This window comes from Lynx rufus, unplaced genomic scaffold (assembly GCF_022079265.1).
Source record: "Lynx rufus isolate CCGP_SWC_20201006 ecotype Redwood Valley unplaced genomic scaffold, mLynRuf1.p SCAF_1, whole genome shotgun sequence".
Lineage (NCBI taxonomy): Eukaryota > Metazoa > Chordata > Mammalia > Carnivora > Felidae > Lynx > Lynx rufus.
The window spans coordinates 218,205,049-218,222,767 of NW_025814823.1; the positions used below are offsets into that span (position 1 = coordinate 218,205,049).

At 34.7% G+C, this 17,719-nt stretch overlaps 1 pseudogene; it reads left to right on the forward strand.

Moving 5' to 3' along the window:
* Positions 1-11,826: 11,826 nt before the first annotated feature.
* LOC124507852 (tubulin alpha-1A chain-like) lies at positions 11,827-12,667 on the forward strand (annotated as a pseudogene).
* The last annotated feature ends 5,052 nt before the right edge of the window (positions 12,668-17,719 follow it).

The window sequence follows — 17,719 nt, forward strand, 5'->3', positions numbered from 1 at the left end:
GCTTTTCTGCATCTATTAAAATAATCATGATTTTTCCCCTTTATTCTATACAACCATGTATTACATCAAATGATTTCCATATGTTAGACCAACTTTGCAGTGCTGAGATAAAAATCACACTTGGTCATGTTGTATAATTCTTTTATACAGTGCTGCATATGGTTTGGTAGCATATTAATGTGTAGTTAGCTAATTATTCTGCATGCAGTTTTTACAGTATTTTTCTGCAATCCTCTCTAGTACTAGGAATTCAGTAATGATGATCTCTTTCATTTTTTTTCTTTCATTTTTAATATTATTCACTTCAGTCTTTTTCTTTGACATTTTTGCTGAAGGTTTGTGATATTTGTTGATATTTTCAAATAGGAAACTTTTTTGTGGTTTCATTGATATTCTGTAATAAGAGCTATTTCATCTATTTGTGATCTAATAATATTAATTATTTTCTTCCTTTGGGTTTAATTTGGTCATCTTAGTCTTAAGGTTTCTTAAGGTTACATTGTGGAATTTATATCTTTTTTTTTTTTAATTTAGGTTATTATCTCTGCAAATTTCTCTTTATAACTCTGCTTAGGTTGTATCACAGAAGTATTGGTGTGTTACATTTTTGTTCTTATTTATCTAAGCAAAGTACTATTTGTCTGAATACCTTGTGATTTCTCTCTGGAATCATTCTTTATTTAAGAACTTACTCTTTAATTTCTATGAATCATTCTTTATTTAAGAACTTGTTCTTTAATTTCCATATATTCGTGAATTTCCCAATTTTCCTTCTGGTATTTATTTCTAATTTAATTATGCTATGTTTGGATAATCCATTTTGTATGTTTACACTTCTTTTTAATTTACCAAAGCTTCTCTCATGGCCTAAACTATGGCCTAGAAGATGTTTTGCATGCACCTACAAAAAAATGTGTATTCTTCCATCATTGGGAAGAGTGTTCTATAGGCATCTGTTAGGTCTAACAGTTTTACTGTATTGTTCAATAGTGTATCTAGAAATCACTTAATGCCTCCTTCATCTTAGACATATAATTTTTCTGGATATATAATTCTTTATTGGCAATCTGTTTCCTTCAGTTATTTTAATATGTCATCTATCACTTTTCACCTTATTATTTTCGGTAAGTCAGCTATTAATTTTAAGTATCTTCACTGAACCCAAAAAGTCATCTCTTTTTGATGTTTTCAAGAATGTCTCTTTATCTCTCAACAGTTTGAGTATGATGTGACGAGTTCAGGTTGTCTTTGAATTTATCCTACTTGGGGATGGTTGAACCTCTTGCATTTGTAGTTTCACATTTTTCATTAAATACTAAGCTCCAGCAAAAGGAGCATATTCCCTCTTCCTCTACCTTTGCATTCTATTCAGGCTCCAAATGAATTGGATGATGCCCAATGGCACTGGTGAAGGAAATCTTTACTCAGTCTACTGAGTATGCTAATCTCTTCTAGACACACCTTCACAAATATGCCCAGAAATAATTTGTTTACCAGCTATCTGGGCATCCTTTAGCCCAGTCATGTTAACACACACAGTAATAACCATCACAATAGAGATCTGCTCAAGTAAACTGTAAGCTCCATTTGATGGTGGCTTATTTCGTCACACATATAGCATGTACTTAAACATGTGTTGAATAAGTACATGAGTAGATTGAATTAAGCGTCACCAATTAATAATATATATGAATCCTGGAAAATATTGAAAGTAAGCTCATTTTTACTGAATAGATTTTCAGTGGGCAACAAATAGTCTTCAGAAAAATGCCTTTCAAATTAATAGATTCAAATAAATTTTCTATTGATAACATGTTTCCCTCTTCAGGAGGTTCATTAACTTGCTTCTTATGATAAAAAGTAATAAATACGTTTGGTAAAAAAAAAGCCAATTTTATAATTATTGCCATTATTTATGCTTTATTGTATGAAAGCCTCCCTTCTTTTCAGTATCGTATACTATCAATGTCTCAGTAAGTTAAATTTGTCCAGTATTTCTCACCTTTATCTATTACTGGAACAAGTTCAAATGGCCACAATTAATTTGTTGGTCACTAAAATAAATTTTTCATGTTAACTCCACGAAAAGATGCAATTAAATAACATCACATTTAAGATTAAGCATATTATATTGGGGTGCCTGAGTGGCTCAGTTGGTTAAGTATCTGACTTTGGCTCAGGTCATAATCTCACAGATTGTGGGTCTGAGCCCCGCATCAGGCTCTGTGCTGACAGCTTGGATGCCTGGAGCCTGTTTCCGATTCTGTGTCTCCCTCTCTCTCTGCCCCTCCCCCTGTTCACGCGTGGTCTCTCTCTGTCTCTCAAAAATGAAGACATGTTAAAAAAATTAAGATTAAGCATATTAGAATATATGATATGAAACCTGTACAACATATAACATATATGTTGTACAAACAATATATAGGACACATAAGAAAAAGTTCATTCCTACTGTAAGACTAAAGAATGTTAACTGCTACTCACAGTGATAAACATGTATGGCGAGATCCTAAAAGAATGTGTTTTTGTGTTTTTGTTGCTGATGTTTTATTTATTTTATTTATTTTGGGGTTTTTTTTTGGAAAAATTAAGCAAGGACTGAAATGTTAAATGTTTATCTTTATGTGGAATCATATGAGAGAAAAAGGGACTTGGAGTTTTCAGTCTGTTTCTTCTACTTGACAAGTAAGGGGTCATTAAATGTTCCTGAATTGTAGTTTCCTTATCTATACAATAAAATAAAACCTATAGAATGATTATAAAAGCAAACTCAAAAGATCAATGTGAATATAAAAATATTTTAAAATATTAATTAACCTTTTAAAAGTTTTTTTTTTACGTTTGAGAGAGAGAAAGTCAGAGTATGAGTGGAGAAGGGGCAGAGAGAGAAAGAGGGAGACACAGAATTTGAAGCGGCTCCAGACTCTGAGTTGTCAGCACAAAGCCCTATGCAGGGCTCCAACTCATGGACCTTGAGATCATGACCTGAGCCGAAGTCGGACACTTAATTGACCAAGCTACCCAGGTATCCCTAAAATATTAATTTATCATGCAGCTACTAGGACAATCACCAACAGACATTGTTGATAACTTACTCTTTTCATTTATTGCCTCATTTTCCCCTTATACATACCCTATCAGGCATGTCCTGTATTTTTGCTTGTTATAAAGGATGCAAAACTTGAATTCTATTGAGATCAAATACACTGCTCTTGAACACACAACTCTACCTTCCGAGTAAGGATTTAAATGCATTAAGTTTGAAGTCTTTACTCTTAACTATAGTATGTAACATATTTGAATAAACTCTTTATTAGTAGTTTAATCATTTGTACAATCTTTCTCACTTATCCTGAATAAACAGAAACTTCAGCATATTCATAAACATATAAATACAAAGCAGAGTCAGTAAGCACCTCCCCCCCCCAAAGCTTGGTAAGGTTCAGCTGCAGTAATACAAATCAATTTGGAGTATCACTCTAATGGCACTCTAGCAGTAAGAATCTCCAAGTGAATGGAAAATTACAAGTGCTGGATTTATTCCATTTACCAAATGAAAAGTACAGTGTTGTCTTCTTCTTCGTATAGAGAGATCCAATGAAAATACTTCATTCTGCAAATGCCAAGCACTGCTTTTTGGACAATTACAGTACCAACTCTTCCCTTCTAACTGTACATTTGCGGATTTTATACACCGACCAATCAAGACTGTTTACTTCACTTAGAACTTCTCCTGCCAAGAAAGCATTTTGTGTATAAATGGCTCCGATCTGGGAAGGCATCCAAAAGAAGCTGTTCAGGTGAATAACAGTGTGATTTACATGCAGGTGCAAAGCATAAACCTAGAAATAGTTTGAAAATACTAACTAAAAAGATATGGAGTAGAATTAAGTTAACTAGACAGGTATATCCCTTTTCTTCTGATATTTTAAATACTCTAGAAATTTTCTATTTTTTATGTATTATTATTTTTTTAGATTTACAATAATACACCTTCCTTTAAAGTTTACTTATGCATTTGATTTTTAGTAAAATAGATATTAGGGAAATGTCTCATGGTCACACAGAATCCTAGGGTAAAAAATACTGTGGAATAAAAAAGATCTTTCCTGCCTCACTAAAAAGAGAATCACTCCCAGGGGATGCATTCAAATACCGAAAATATAATGCAATTTTTCTCTACTTTCATCTTCTCAGCCTTTCACACAACTATGATTTTATTTATTTGTTTGTTTGTTTATAAATCACATGCTGCACAAAACAACCATATAAATCATCAACAAACCAAAATTAGGAAAAAAAAAAAAGATCCAGGTTGTGCAATTAGTTCAAAATACACCTATCTACACTATTGCTCCTAGATCATTTCAGGAATTAAAAAGAAATTATGAACCTATGAAATAAAGGTTCTGAAACTATGAAATATGAAATATTTCTGAAATATGAAACTATGAAATAAAGACCTTAGTTTATGAGATGTAGAGGTTTTAAGTGTTTCTTTCCTTTGTTTTGAGTGGTGTTTCAAGTTCTGATTAGCTAATAGCTGTAACAGGGATATACAAAAGCTGATGGGGAATCCAATGCCTGGTATTTTAGTGCAAGCACAAACAGGTACTAAAAATGGTAACTTAAGAGCATTAAATCTTAATTTTCGTACTAGAAAATAATGCTTCCACTGACTATCTTTTATATTTATTTTCCCTTTGAGAAAGAGAGAGCACGAGTTGGGTAGGGGTGAAGGGAGAGGGAGACGATAAGAGAGTGAGGGAAAGGGAGAGGGAGAGGGAGAGACTCTTAAGCAGGCTCCACGCCTAGCATATAGCCCGATGCGGGGTTTGGACTTGGGACTGACATTTCAGGACCTTGAAATCATGATCTAGGCTTAAATCAAGAGTCAGAGGCACCAACTGAGCCATCCAGGGGCTCCTCCACTGACTACCCTTTAAATTTATTATAATAGTATTTTAATAGTTAAAAAATATAAGGAAACGCACTTTAGTATTACCTAATAAATAAATGTAATAATTAACAAAATGTTACTAGCAAGTGTCTTAGATACTCCAAGTACTATAAGAAATTAATTAATTAATTCATTCATTCATTCACTTGTTGACAGAGATTGAAGACAGGAGCACAAGCCGAGGAGAAGTGGAGAAAGACAGAGAGAGACAACATCAAGCAGACTCCATACCCAGCAGGAAACCTGACGCGGGGCTAGATCTCACGATGGTGAGATCATGACCTGAGCCAAAATCAAGAGCCAGATGCTTAACTGAATTAGCCATCAGGCGCCCCACTACTCCATGTACTATAACATTTTTTTTTTAGATTCCTATTTGAGACATTTAACAACAGTGGTTCTAATACGTTAAAGAAAACATGACATAATCTTCCCTAAATAGGAGAACTAAAACTACATTAAATATACGTATTTTGGCTCTGTGCAGCCACTGCTATGTTCCAAGTATTTCAAACAAACAGTAAATATAAAACATTTGTATGAAAAAACAGCCTTACTATTTCACTAATAGCCTAATTATTCCTCTAATAGGTAGATGAATATTGTTCATAATCAGCTCTTCCTGAATGTCCAATACATTGCTAATTTTGCAGTTAGTCATGCTTGAATTTATATTTTATTTCTGGCACATATTAAAGTATATGCCCTTGGATAAGGTACATAACTGTTTGAGTCACCTTTTCTTCACTCATAATAGTTACATAAAGAGGACATAGAAAATAGATGTAAGAGAGAAGAAAATTAGGAGAGGAAAATGGAAGGTATTTCAGATATAAATGAAGTAGCTGGAAATTAAACCTTTGTAAATCCTAAGCCATTGGTTTATAAAACTTGTTTAACAATATATTTTTGTCCTGGTTGATGAAAGGACTCAAAGGAAAAGTTCTGTGATGAAATTCACTATGTAAATTTAGTTTTGTCCTTTTCTGCCAGGAATTTTTAATCTAATAGTATTGTATATGTATTCACATTCCTATGAATTGTCCTGATAGAATGTAATTTTATTTTCATGGCTTACTTATTAATTGGTAACTGATAAAGTACATATATGATTTTAATACTTTATCTAAATTTCTAACCCTGAAATTTGATTTTTCTCCAATAATTCATGTGCATTGACCAAATATATCATGTTTTCAATGCTTAGTTGGATAATCATCAGTAGGGCTTATAAGAAACCACTGATTAAGCCCCTAGAAAGTAAAAATTGTTGTAAGCAAATATTAGACAAATATTCATTACATAATAGTGGCCCTGCCACTATGGGTAATTGAGCAAATGTGTACATGATGGCTTCCGAAGGAACATCCAATAATTTTAGATACAAGATGTGGTGATAAATGGAGTAAGCATTTGCATAGAGATTCTAAGAATTCAATTGGGCCCAGAAAGAATTGAGTAAAAAGAGGGAAGAAGGGGATACTTTATATATGAATGGAATCCAGTTAAATTCCTATTTTCAGAAGTAGACACTTCAGTGTATTAGAAGTATCTGCTTTAGTGATCTATTGACTTAGGAAAATGTGTATAGTCAAAGTAACCACTTTTAAACATATACACTATATATATATTTTATTAACCTCTGGTGGAAATACAATGGCCATCTCTCTAGAGTCAGTAAATATTGCATCAAAAATGCTTTCCACAGTATCATTAATATAAAGTATAATACACAATTACCACAATAAAAATTTTAAATTACAAAAAAAATTAAAAAGTAAAATATAAAGTGAAATTCCCCAGCAAAAGCACTGCTCTCAAAATAAGCACTCAATCATGCTCATTGTATGCTTCTACGATATTTCCTATTATGTACACATACACTCAAGGGCCAGTGATTTTTCAACCAGTGCTCTTACTACATAGTATTCCAATATGTGAAGATCCCAATTTCAATGATTTAAATCAGACTATTATAGTTTATTATTATTGTAAATTATGACTTTATTCAGTCAGCGTATGATCTATATAAATCTGTGTGAATCTAGAGAGATAATTATACATGTACTTACATAGGATACATTTTAAACATGAAATTGCTTTGTTAAAGTTTATGTGCATTCCATAAATAAATAGATATTGCCAAATTCCCCTGAAGGGATTGTTAGAAATTTTAAATCTCATCAAGTCTGTTACAGTGTGTTTTCCCCACATTATTGATATTTAACAATATATTTTTAAACATTTTCTAAAATGATAGTCAAACACTAATATAAAATTAATGCTATCATTTTAACATCTCTATCTTTCATCACATTTCACTACTTTACCCATGTTTATTAGCCAATTTTATTTCTGCTATAAACTGCCTTTTTATATTCTTTGCACATATACTGTTCTCTTTTTATTGTTGATTTTGTTGACCATGAGTATTACTTTCTTTTTAATATGTATTAAAAATAATCATGTAAATTTGACATGCAGTTTTTTTAATAGAAACTATTCTCTAGTGAGAGATTGTTATCTGACAATTATTACTTGGGTCACACCAAGAAAACTTCCCCAAGACACTATTCTTTTAATACTAAGATTTTTTTAGGTTTTGATCTATAAATAAGTTATTATATGAAGTTTGTTGAAATTGTTTAAATTCTGTAGGCAGTGGATTAAATACAAAGCGGTGTATATTACTACTGTCCAGTGATTCAAAATGCTAAATTTATTATATATTAAATTTATATATTTGTCACATTTGTATCTCTTTAATACTTTTTGAAATGTGATTGTCATGATTCTTATTTTAAAGGATTTTATTAACTGTTCTTCCTTATTTATTTTCCAATTATTGTCAACTTATTAAAATTACAGTGAAATTTTCATTCGAATTATTAGAGGCCACCCTCACTCCTCACCAAATGGGCCTCTGTGACATGACAGTTTGCTTCACCAGAACCAGGAATAAGAGAGTCTGTTACCATCTTGGATGTCATAATCTTCTGTAACCTAATCACAGATGGCATCCTTCAGTGCTGATCTATTCTCAGTATTCAGTGGCTAGTTACTCAAAGGGAGAGGTCTGCAGTAGGCAATGGATACTATCAGGTGGAAATTCATAGGGACTACCTTACATGGGTAGTACGACACATCAAAACCAGGTAAAAACATTGGAAAAAGAGAATCTATAGACCAGTAACCCTCATGAACATAGCTGTAAATATCTTCAAGATTACATTATGTAACTGAATCCAGCAATATATTAAATGATAATACATTCTGACCAAATGGAGTTCATCTTAGAAATACAGAAGTTGTTCAGCATGCAAAACTCAACCTGTATAATTCACCACAAAAAAGATAAATAGGAAAAATTGTATAATCATTCCAATAGATGCAGAAAGGCATTCAACTATATTTGGCACCCATCCCTGATAAAAATCTCTTACCAAAATAGAAATATGTTTTACTTGTCCCACCTAATGAAGAGCACTTTCCAAAAATTTATAGCCAACATCTTACTTAATGGTGGGAAGCTGAATGCTCCCCACTATTATGGAATGAACTATCTCCCCAAAATTCATATGTTGAAACACTAATCTAATGTGATTACATTTGGAGTCTTTATGTAGGTAATTCGTTTAAATGAGGTAATGAAAGTGGGACCCTAATGCAATATGACTTGTGTCCTTAAAAGAAGAAGGAGACCTGGATAGGAAGAACAAATATTATTAAAATGTTGAGGGGCGCCTGGGTGGCGCAGTCGGTTAAGCGTCCGACTTCAGCCAGGTCACGATCTTGCGGTCCGTGAGTTCGAGCCCCGCGTCAGGCTCTGGGCTGATGGCTCAGAGCCTGGAGCCTGTTTCCGATTCTGTGTCTCCCTCTCTCTCTGCCCCTCCCCCGTTCATGCTCTGTCTCTCTCTGTCCCAAAAATAAATAAACGTTAAAAAAAAAAATTAAAAAAAATAAAATAAAATAAAAAAAAATGTTGATACTACCCAAAGCAATCTACATATTCAATTGTATCCCTAACAAAATAACACCAGCATTCTTCACAGAGCCAGAACAAATAATCCTAAAATTTGTATGGAATCAGAAAATACCCAGAATAGCCAAAGCAATCTTGAAAAAGAAAAACAAAGTAGGAGGCACCAAAATCCCAGACTTGCAGCTATAGTACAAAGCTGTAATCATCAAGACGGTATGGTACTGGCACAAGAACAGACCCTCAGATCAAAGGAATAGAATGGAGAACCTGGAAATGGACCCACAAACATATGGCTAACTAATCTTTGACAAAGCAGGAAAGAATATCCAATGGAATGAAGACAGTCTCTTCAGCAAGTGGTGCTGGGAAAAATGGACAGCGACATGCAGAAGAATGAACCTGGACCACTTTGTTACACCATACACAAAAATAAACTCAAAATGGATGAAAGACCTAAATGTAAGACAGGAAGCCATCAAAATCCTCAAGGAGAAAGCAGGCACAATCTCTTTGATCTTGCCTGCAGCAACTTCTTACTCAACACGTCTCCGGAGGCAAGGGAAACAAGAGCAAAAATGAACTACTGGGACCTCATCAAAATAAAAAGCTTCTGTACAGCGAAGGAAACAATCAGCGAAACTAAAAGGCAGCCTACAGAATGGGAGAAGATATTTGCAAATGACACATCAGATAAAGGGTTAGTATCCAAAATCTATAAGGAACTTATCAAACTCAGCACTCAAAAAAAAAAAAAAAATCCAGTGAAAAAATGGGCAAAAGACATGAATAGACACTTCTCCAAAGAAGACATCCAGATGGCCAACCGACACATGAAAAAATGCTCAACTTCACTCATCATCAGGGAAATACAAATCAAAACCACAATGAGATACCACCTTACACATGTCAGAATGGCTAACATTAACAACTCAGGCAACAACAGATGTTGGCGAGGATGCAGAGAAAGAGGATCTCTCTTGCACTGTTGGTGGGAATAAAAGCTGGTGCAGCCACTCTGGAACACAGTATAGAGGATCCTCAAAAAACTAAAAATAGAACTACCCTATGACACAGAAATTGCACTACTATGTATTTATCCAAGGGATACAGGTGTTTCGAAGGGGCACATGCACCCCAATGTTTATAGCAGCACTATCAACAATAGCCAAAGTATGGAAAGAGCCCAAATGTTCATTGATGGATGAATGGATAAAGAAGATGTGGTATATATATATATATATATATATATATATATATATACGCAATATATATATGCAATATATATATACGCAATATATATATGCAATATATATATACGCAATATATATATATATGCAATATATATATATACGCAATATATATATATATGCAATATATATATACGCAATATATATATATGCAATATATATATACGCACTATATATATATACGCAATATATATATGCAATATATATATGTGTGTGTGTATATATATATATATATATATATATATATTACTTGGAGTATTACTTGGCAATCAAAAAGAATGAAATCTTGCCATCTGCAACTACGTGGATGGAACTGGAGGGTATTATGGTAAGTGAAATTAGTCAGAGAAAAACAAATATATGAGTTCACCCATATGAGGACTTTAAGAGACAAAACAGATGAACATAAGGGAAGGGAAACAAAAATAATATAAAAACAGGGAGGGGACAAAACATAAGAGACTTATAAATATGGAGAACAAACTGAGGGTTACTGGAGGGGTTGTGGGAGGAGGGATGGGCTAAATGGGTAAGGGGCATGAAAGAATCTACTCCTGAAACCACTGTTGCACCATATGCTAACTAATTTGGATGTAAATTTAAAAAAATGAAAATAAATCTGAGATTATATTAAAAAAAAAGATACACAAGGATATGCACTCAGAGTAATGACTATGTAAGGCCACTATGAGAAGGCAACTGTCTGTGCACCAAGGAGAGATACCTCAGGAAAAATCAAAGATATTGACAAGCGGAGTTCAAATTTTATTAATAAAAAGGGAACTATAATACCTCCAAACTATTCTGAAAAAGAATACAGTTGAAGAGCCATAATACTAGATTTTAGCATTTACTACAAAACTATTATAATGAAGACAGTGCTGTATTGGTGAAAGAATAAATACATAGGTCTACAATGAGTTTCTCGTTATCTACTTTATCATCATCTATATTTATATAGGAGATAGGTGTTATTTGAAAACATGATGGCTAACACACTAACAATAACAGATTATCTAGTTCTAACTAATTCAAGAAATATAAACTGTGCATTTGTTTTAAAATTACAGATACATAAAATGTATAATCCCTCTGCACAACAATATTCATCTACAGGGCATTCCATAAAGCCCAGTATACTCATAAAATAAATAGTTAAACAACAGCAGTCATCTAGTGATCAATTTACCAGATCCATATTATCAACAATGGATTTACACAACAATAAAAGTGTAGAGAAAAAGAGATCTATACAAATATACATGGAGGATTTTGCAGTTAATTTATATATTGACACAACAATTTTGTGTAGGTAGAAATATAAAGATAGGATATATATCAGCTATATAAAGTTACGTATGGGAATGATAAATCCCCAAATTAGTATAGTGATCATATATTTTTATAAGGAAGAAATGTGTCCATTATGACAGTGAGTTTTGATTTTATTCATATTTTATTTTATTGCTTAAGCTAGAAGAAAGACATATAGTGTTCCATTAAAATATTTCCATTAAAATATTTGATTTCCATTAAAATATTTTCTTACACTGATCGCCTAAGAGTCAGGCTGTTAAGAAGCAACAGTCTCTCCTTTACCTGGTTGCCATCTTCTTGACAGCCACAAAGCAGCAGCCATGTGTGAGTGCATCTCTACCCATATTGGCCAGGCTGATGTCCAGACTGGCAATGCCTGCCAGGAACTCTATTGCCTGGAACACGGCATCCAGTCCAGTGGTCAGATGCCAAGTGACAAGACCACTGGGGGAGGAGATGACTTCTTCAACACCTTCTTCAGTGAGACAGGTGCAACATACACTAACTTCAATAGGTTAATAGATTAAATTGTGTCCCCCATCACTGCTTCCTTCAGATTTCATGGAGCCTTAAATGTTGATACGACAGAATTCCAGACTAGCCTGGTGCCCTATCCTTGAATCCACTTCCCTCTAGCCTCATATGCTCCTGACGTCTCTGCTTACAAACCTACCATGAACAGCTTTCTCTAGCATAGATCACCTATGCATGCCTTGAGCCATCCAACCAGATGGCGAAATGTGACTTTCGTCACAGCAAATACACGGCTTGCTATCTGTTGTACCATGGCAACACGGTGACCAAAGAATGACAGTGTTGCCATTGCCACCATTAAGACCAAGGATACCATCCAGTTTGTGGACTGGTGCTCCACAGACTTCAAAGTTGGCATTAATTGCCAGCCTCCCACTGTGGTACCTGGTACCTGGTACCTGGCAAGCTGTGTGTATGCTGAGCAACACCACAGCCATTGCTGAAGCCTGGGTTCGCCCAGACCACAAGTTTGACCTAATATATGCCAAGTGTGCCTGTTATGTGGTGAAGGCATGGACACAGGAAAGCATTCTGAGGCCCATGAGGATATGGCTGCTCTTAAGAAGGATTGAGGAGGTTGGTGTGGATTTTGTTGAAAGAGAAGGTGAAGAAGGAGAGGAATATTAAAATGTCACAAAAGTGCTGCTTTTTATTTTAGTTTTCTTAATGTGTATTTATTATTGAGAGACAGAAAGAGACAGAGCATGAGAAGGGGAGGGGCAGAGAGAGGGGAGACACAGAATCCGAGGCAGGCTCCAGACTCCAAGCTGTCAGCACAGAGCCCAGCACGGGGCTCAAACCCACAAACCGCAAGATCATGACCTGAGCTGAAGTCAGACGCTTAACCGGCTAAGCCACCCAGGTGCCCCCAAAGTGCTGCTTTCTATAGGGAAGCTTATTCTGCTTTAAACATTGAAAAGCTGTGCTCTGATTAGTTAATTTGTATGTAGCAGTGTATATTCTCACATACAATTACTGACCTATACTTTAAAATATAACACTTTGTTATAGGATCAAGTTGTCTTTTACACATGACTACTCTTTGGAGAGGTTAAGTATGATCCAGGATTGCCATTGTTATTGGTCAGAACATGAGTCAAATTTTGGAAAGCAGATTTAGATGCCTCCGAGGAGAACACACTTTTGTTCAAATTGAGAGTAGTGGGTATACAAGAAGACTTTCAAGTAAGATACAGCAGCTATGGTAAAATGAAAAACGGGCCATAAGTTATTCCTTTCTTTATATCTTTGCCCTTTGATATTACTCTTATATACTAACTCTGAGTTTGGCCATGGCAAGCACCACAGACAAAGGAAAAGTGGACATAAAGCAAACAGGGCTTTGAAAGGCATTTGTCTTACTGCATTTGAAACGTTTCTACCATCATGTCATTAAGCCTGTGCAAGTCTTTTTCATCAATCTGATGCTCTGTTGATAGATGGTTATGTTATTGACAGACAACTGAGTACCAACACACCAATGTACTTCATTCCAAAACACCAGAAAACATTCTTGGCCAAGTCCAGCCAAATTGACAATCCACAAACTCATAACTAAATAAATGACTGTTGTTATAAACATTACATTTGGGAGAAAAAGTTTGGGGTCAAACAACTGTTATGCATGAAAAGCTAACTTATAGAACACAAAATAATATATATGTTGGACTAATGAAAGAATTTACATCTATTCTTGTACACTGATTTAAATCAGAAAAATTATTGAAAATTTAGCTCCATGTTTAGAAATGAGATATAAAAACATTTTATATCTAAACCCTTTATTGCTGATTTATATGTTAGTAACTTGCAAATAGCATTTTTAGATTAATTTAAGTTAAACTCATTTCTGTGTGCTAAAATACACATCAAAATATTATTTTCACCAACCTATTAAATTTAGTATATTACTTATGCACAAATCTACCTGGTTCTTAATGATTCCAGCAAATAGCAAAACCACTTTGGTGATTAAATATTGCAACTACCAATAATTTAATCTTGTATCTCATTCCACATAGACAAATTAATCCAAATACACACATTTTAAATGATAATTTCTGAAAAAGTTAAATAAACCTATTTATACGAACTTGGAAGACAATTTAGTGCATGGCTTTAACATTAAAATTATGTTTGATTACATCTACAAGACCTGTATTTAATCATGAACTATTTTAGCATGATAATCTATAATAAATGACAAGAAGTAATTTATACATTAAAATCTTATAAAATAAAAAGAAAAAAATACTAACAGTGGTTTTTAAAGTTCACCAAAATAATAATTGAATAGTTTTCCATATAGTTTACTTATATTTTTTCATTGATATATCACTTAAAAAATAGTCTTCACTGACAATTGAGCTCAAAATTAAAAATACTTCATAAAACTGGCATAAAGATGTAGGAAAATATTTTTTCTTTTCATTCTTCATGAAGACTCAGATTAAATTTTAAATTTCGGATGCACTAGTATATTTTTATTTGAAATCTGCCTTTTAATTTCTTCTTACTTTTCTCCCTTCTTTATTCTGCACTTGTTAGCTATCTTGCCATTCTTTTCCTTTCTCTACCTCTCTGTCTCTCTCTGTCAGTCTCTCTCAGTCTCTATCAATTTAAGCTAATAGTTTTTTTTCCTTTATCTCCAGTGATTGACAAGTAAATTATTTCTTAGAATTGCTGCTATTATGTATCCTTAATAATAAAGAAAGTAAATCACTATGATCACCATTTTTCCAATTAACAATGTATGTTTTGGGGGCCAAAGGAATCCTTATAGATGAGACACCTCCATTGCTCAGAGTAAACAAGGCTCTATTGGGGTGACAAGACAAGTCTACAGTCCTGAAGGCTTATCTGTAACTTAGAGTATGAGAGAAGAATGCATGCTTGTAATGAAGAAGGAATAAAAATAAGAAGGAATACAAGGAGATTAGCCAGACTCTCAACCTGAAGATTAAACTGTCTCTTGATCTGTAAGAGTTGAAGTGATAATCTAAGGTAAGAGTAAACTGTTGACACACAACATGTTCTTCCAGGACCTTTATCACTTTCCTCAATCATTTATCTTTCACTGGCATTTAGTTGGCCTAATTTAATCTTCTTTATTTCTAGTTAAGTCTTGTAATTTTAAAAATGAAAGTAAAAATTACATGCTTACAGATATGATTTCTATTCCCATTTCTTCCAAATATTTGATCTATGAATGCTGGAATTTTATCTGGTAGTAAAAAAGATATAATTTCACTGTATCACCTTCAAACTTTGAAGTTTACATGGATAATTTAAATAATCATTTAATTATAGGAAAATGAAAAATTTATACCTTGCAGTGACTATAAATTCTTATAAATTACAAATCTTATTTATTGAAACATATGCATAATAATTTAATGTAAAGAGGCCCTGGTTATATAATACTTGGAGTTCATATCTTTTAACTCCATAGTTTTAAAGATTTTTATTATAACTAAAATAAAATGTACAGCTAAAATAACCATAGTACTAACATAACTATATTGAACTATAGTTAAAGTAAAAAAAAGTACAATTAGACCAGTTACATTTTCTTATATTTTAACATATTAAAAATCACAAAGAAATTGAAATTAGGATCTCAAAGAGATACCTACATTCCCATGTTCATTTCAGCTATATTCACAATATCCAAGATATGGAAGCAATCTAAATCTACCTTGATGAACACATAAATAATTTGTGGTATATAAACACAATGGGATATTACTTAGCCTTAAAAAAGAAGGAAATATTGTCATTTGCAACAATATGAATAAGCCCAGAGGATATTATGTCCAGTGAAATAAGCCAGACACAGAATGACAAATACCAAATGTTCTCACTTACATGTGTAATCTAATATAGTCAAACTCATAGAAGCAGAGGGTAGAAAGGTGGTTGCCAAATAGGGGGAAATGGGGGAGGTGAGGATCAAAGAATACAAAGTTATACTTATGCAAAATAAATAATTCTGTAGATCTTCTATATAGTGCTTATAGTTAGCAATAATTATTGTACACTTAACATTTGCTAAAAAGGTAGATATTATGGTGTTATAATTAAATATAATAATAATAATAATAATAATAATATCAAGGGGCAGGATGAAACTTTAGGAGATGATTTATAGGTCTATAACGTTGATGGTTTCATGCATGTATATTTATCCTCAAACTCATCTAATTGCATACATTAAATACATACAGCTTCTTACATGTTAAGCATAACTCAATAAAGTGATTTAAAAATTGAATTAGTGGAAGATGGCAGTGTAGGAGGACACTGGGCTTACCGCGTCCTGTTGATCACTTAGATTCCACCTACACCTGCCTAGATAACCCAGGAAACCACCAGAAGACTAGCAGAATGGATTCTCCGGAGCCAAGCCTAGACTAGAGGTCCATAGAAGAGGGTAGGAAGGGCGGAGAGGCGGTGCACGCTACACGGACTGGTGGGAGGGAGCCAGGGTGGAGGGGCAGCCCGCCTGTAAAGCAGAGCCCCTGAGTCTGGCTGGCAAAAGCAGAGGGGCCTGACGGAGTGTGTTCAAGCAGTAAGCGGGACTTAACATCTGGAAGGTTATAAGTTAACAGCTCTGCTCTGAGAGCTGGAGGGCTGGAGGACAACAGGAGGGAGAGTTGTTGAGCCCTGGACAATAGAGTGCAGCCTGGCAGGAAACAAAGGCACTTGCCAACACCATCTCCCTCACCCATCCCTCAGCCAAAATCCCAAAGGGAACCAGTTATGTCAGGGAACTTGCTTGCACTGAGCAAACACCCAACACTGTGCTTCTGCGGATCCATCCCTCCAGGGGCGGGTTTAACTCCCTCCCGGTGCCGCAGGGCCCCTCCCGAAGCGGTTTACCTCAGGATAAGCGAGCTGAGCCTGCCCCTCCCGCCCCTGTGCACCTTGCTGATGCACCCCAGCTAACATGCCAGATCCCCAGCGCCACAAACCTGGCAGTGTGCAAGTAGCCCAGACGGGCCATGCCACCCCACAGTGAATCCCACCCCTAGGAGAGGGAAAGAGAAGGCACACACCAGTCTGACTGTGGCCCCAGCAGTGGGCAGGGGGCAGACATCAGGTCTCACTGCGGCCCCGCCCACCAACGCAAGTTATTCAAGACAGCACAGGGGAAGTGCCCTGCAGTCCACACCACTCCAGGGACTATCCAAAATGATGAAATGGAAGAATTCCCCTCAGAAAAACCTCCAGGAAATAACGACAGCTAACGAACTGATCAAAAATGATTTAAACAATGTAACAGGAAGTGAATTTAGAATAACAGTCATAAAATTAATCACTGGGCTTGAAAACAGTATAAAGGACAGCAGAGAATCTATTGCTACAGAGATCAAGGGACTAAACAGCCAGGAGGAGCTAAAAAATGCTATTAATGAGTTGCAAAATAATGGAGATGACCACAGCTCGGATTGAAGAGGCAGAGGAGAGAATGGGTGAACTAGAAGATAAAATTATGGAAAAAGAAGAAGCTGAGAAAAAGAGAGAAAAAAATCCAGGAGTATGAGGGGAAAATTAAAGAACTAAGTGATGCACTAAAGAGAAATAATATACGCATAATTGGTATTGCAGAAGAGGAAGAGAGAGGGAAAGGTGCTGAAGGTGTTCTTGAAGAAATAATAGCTGAGAACTTCCCGGATC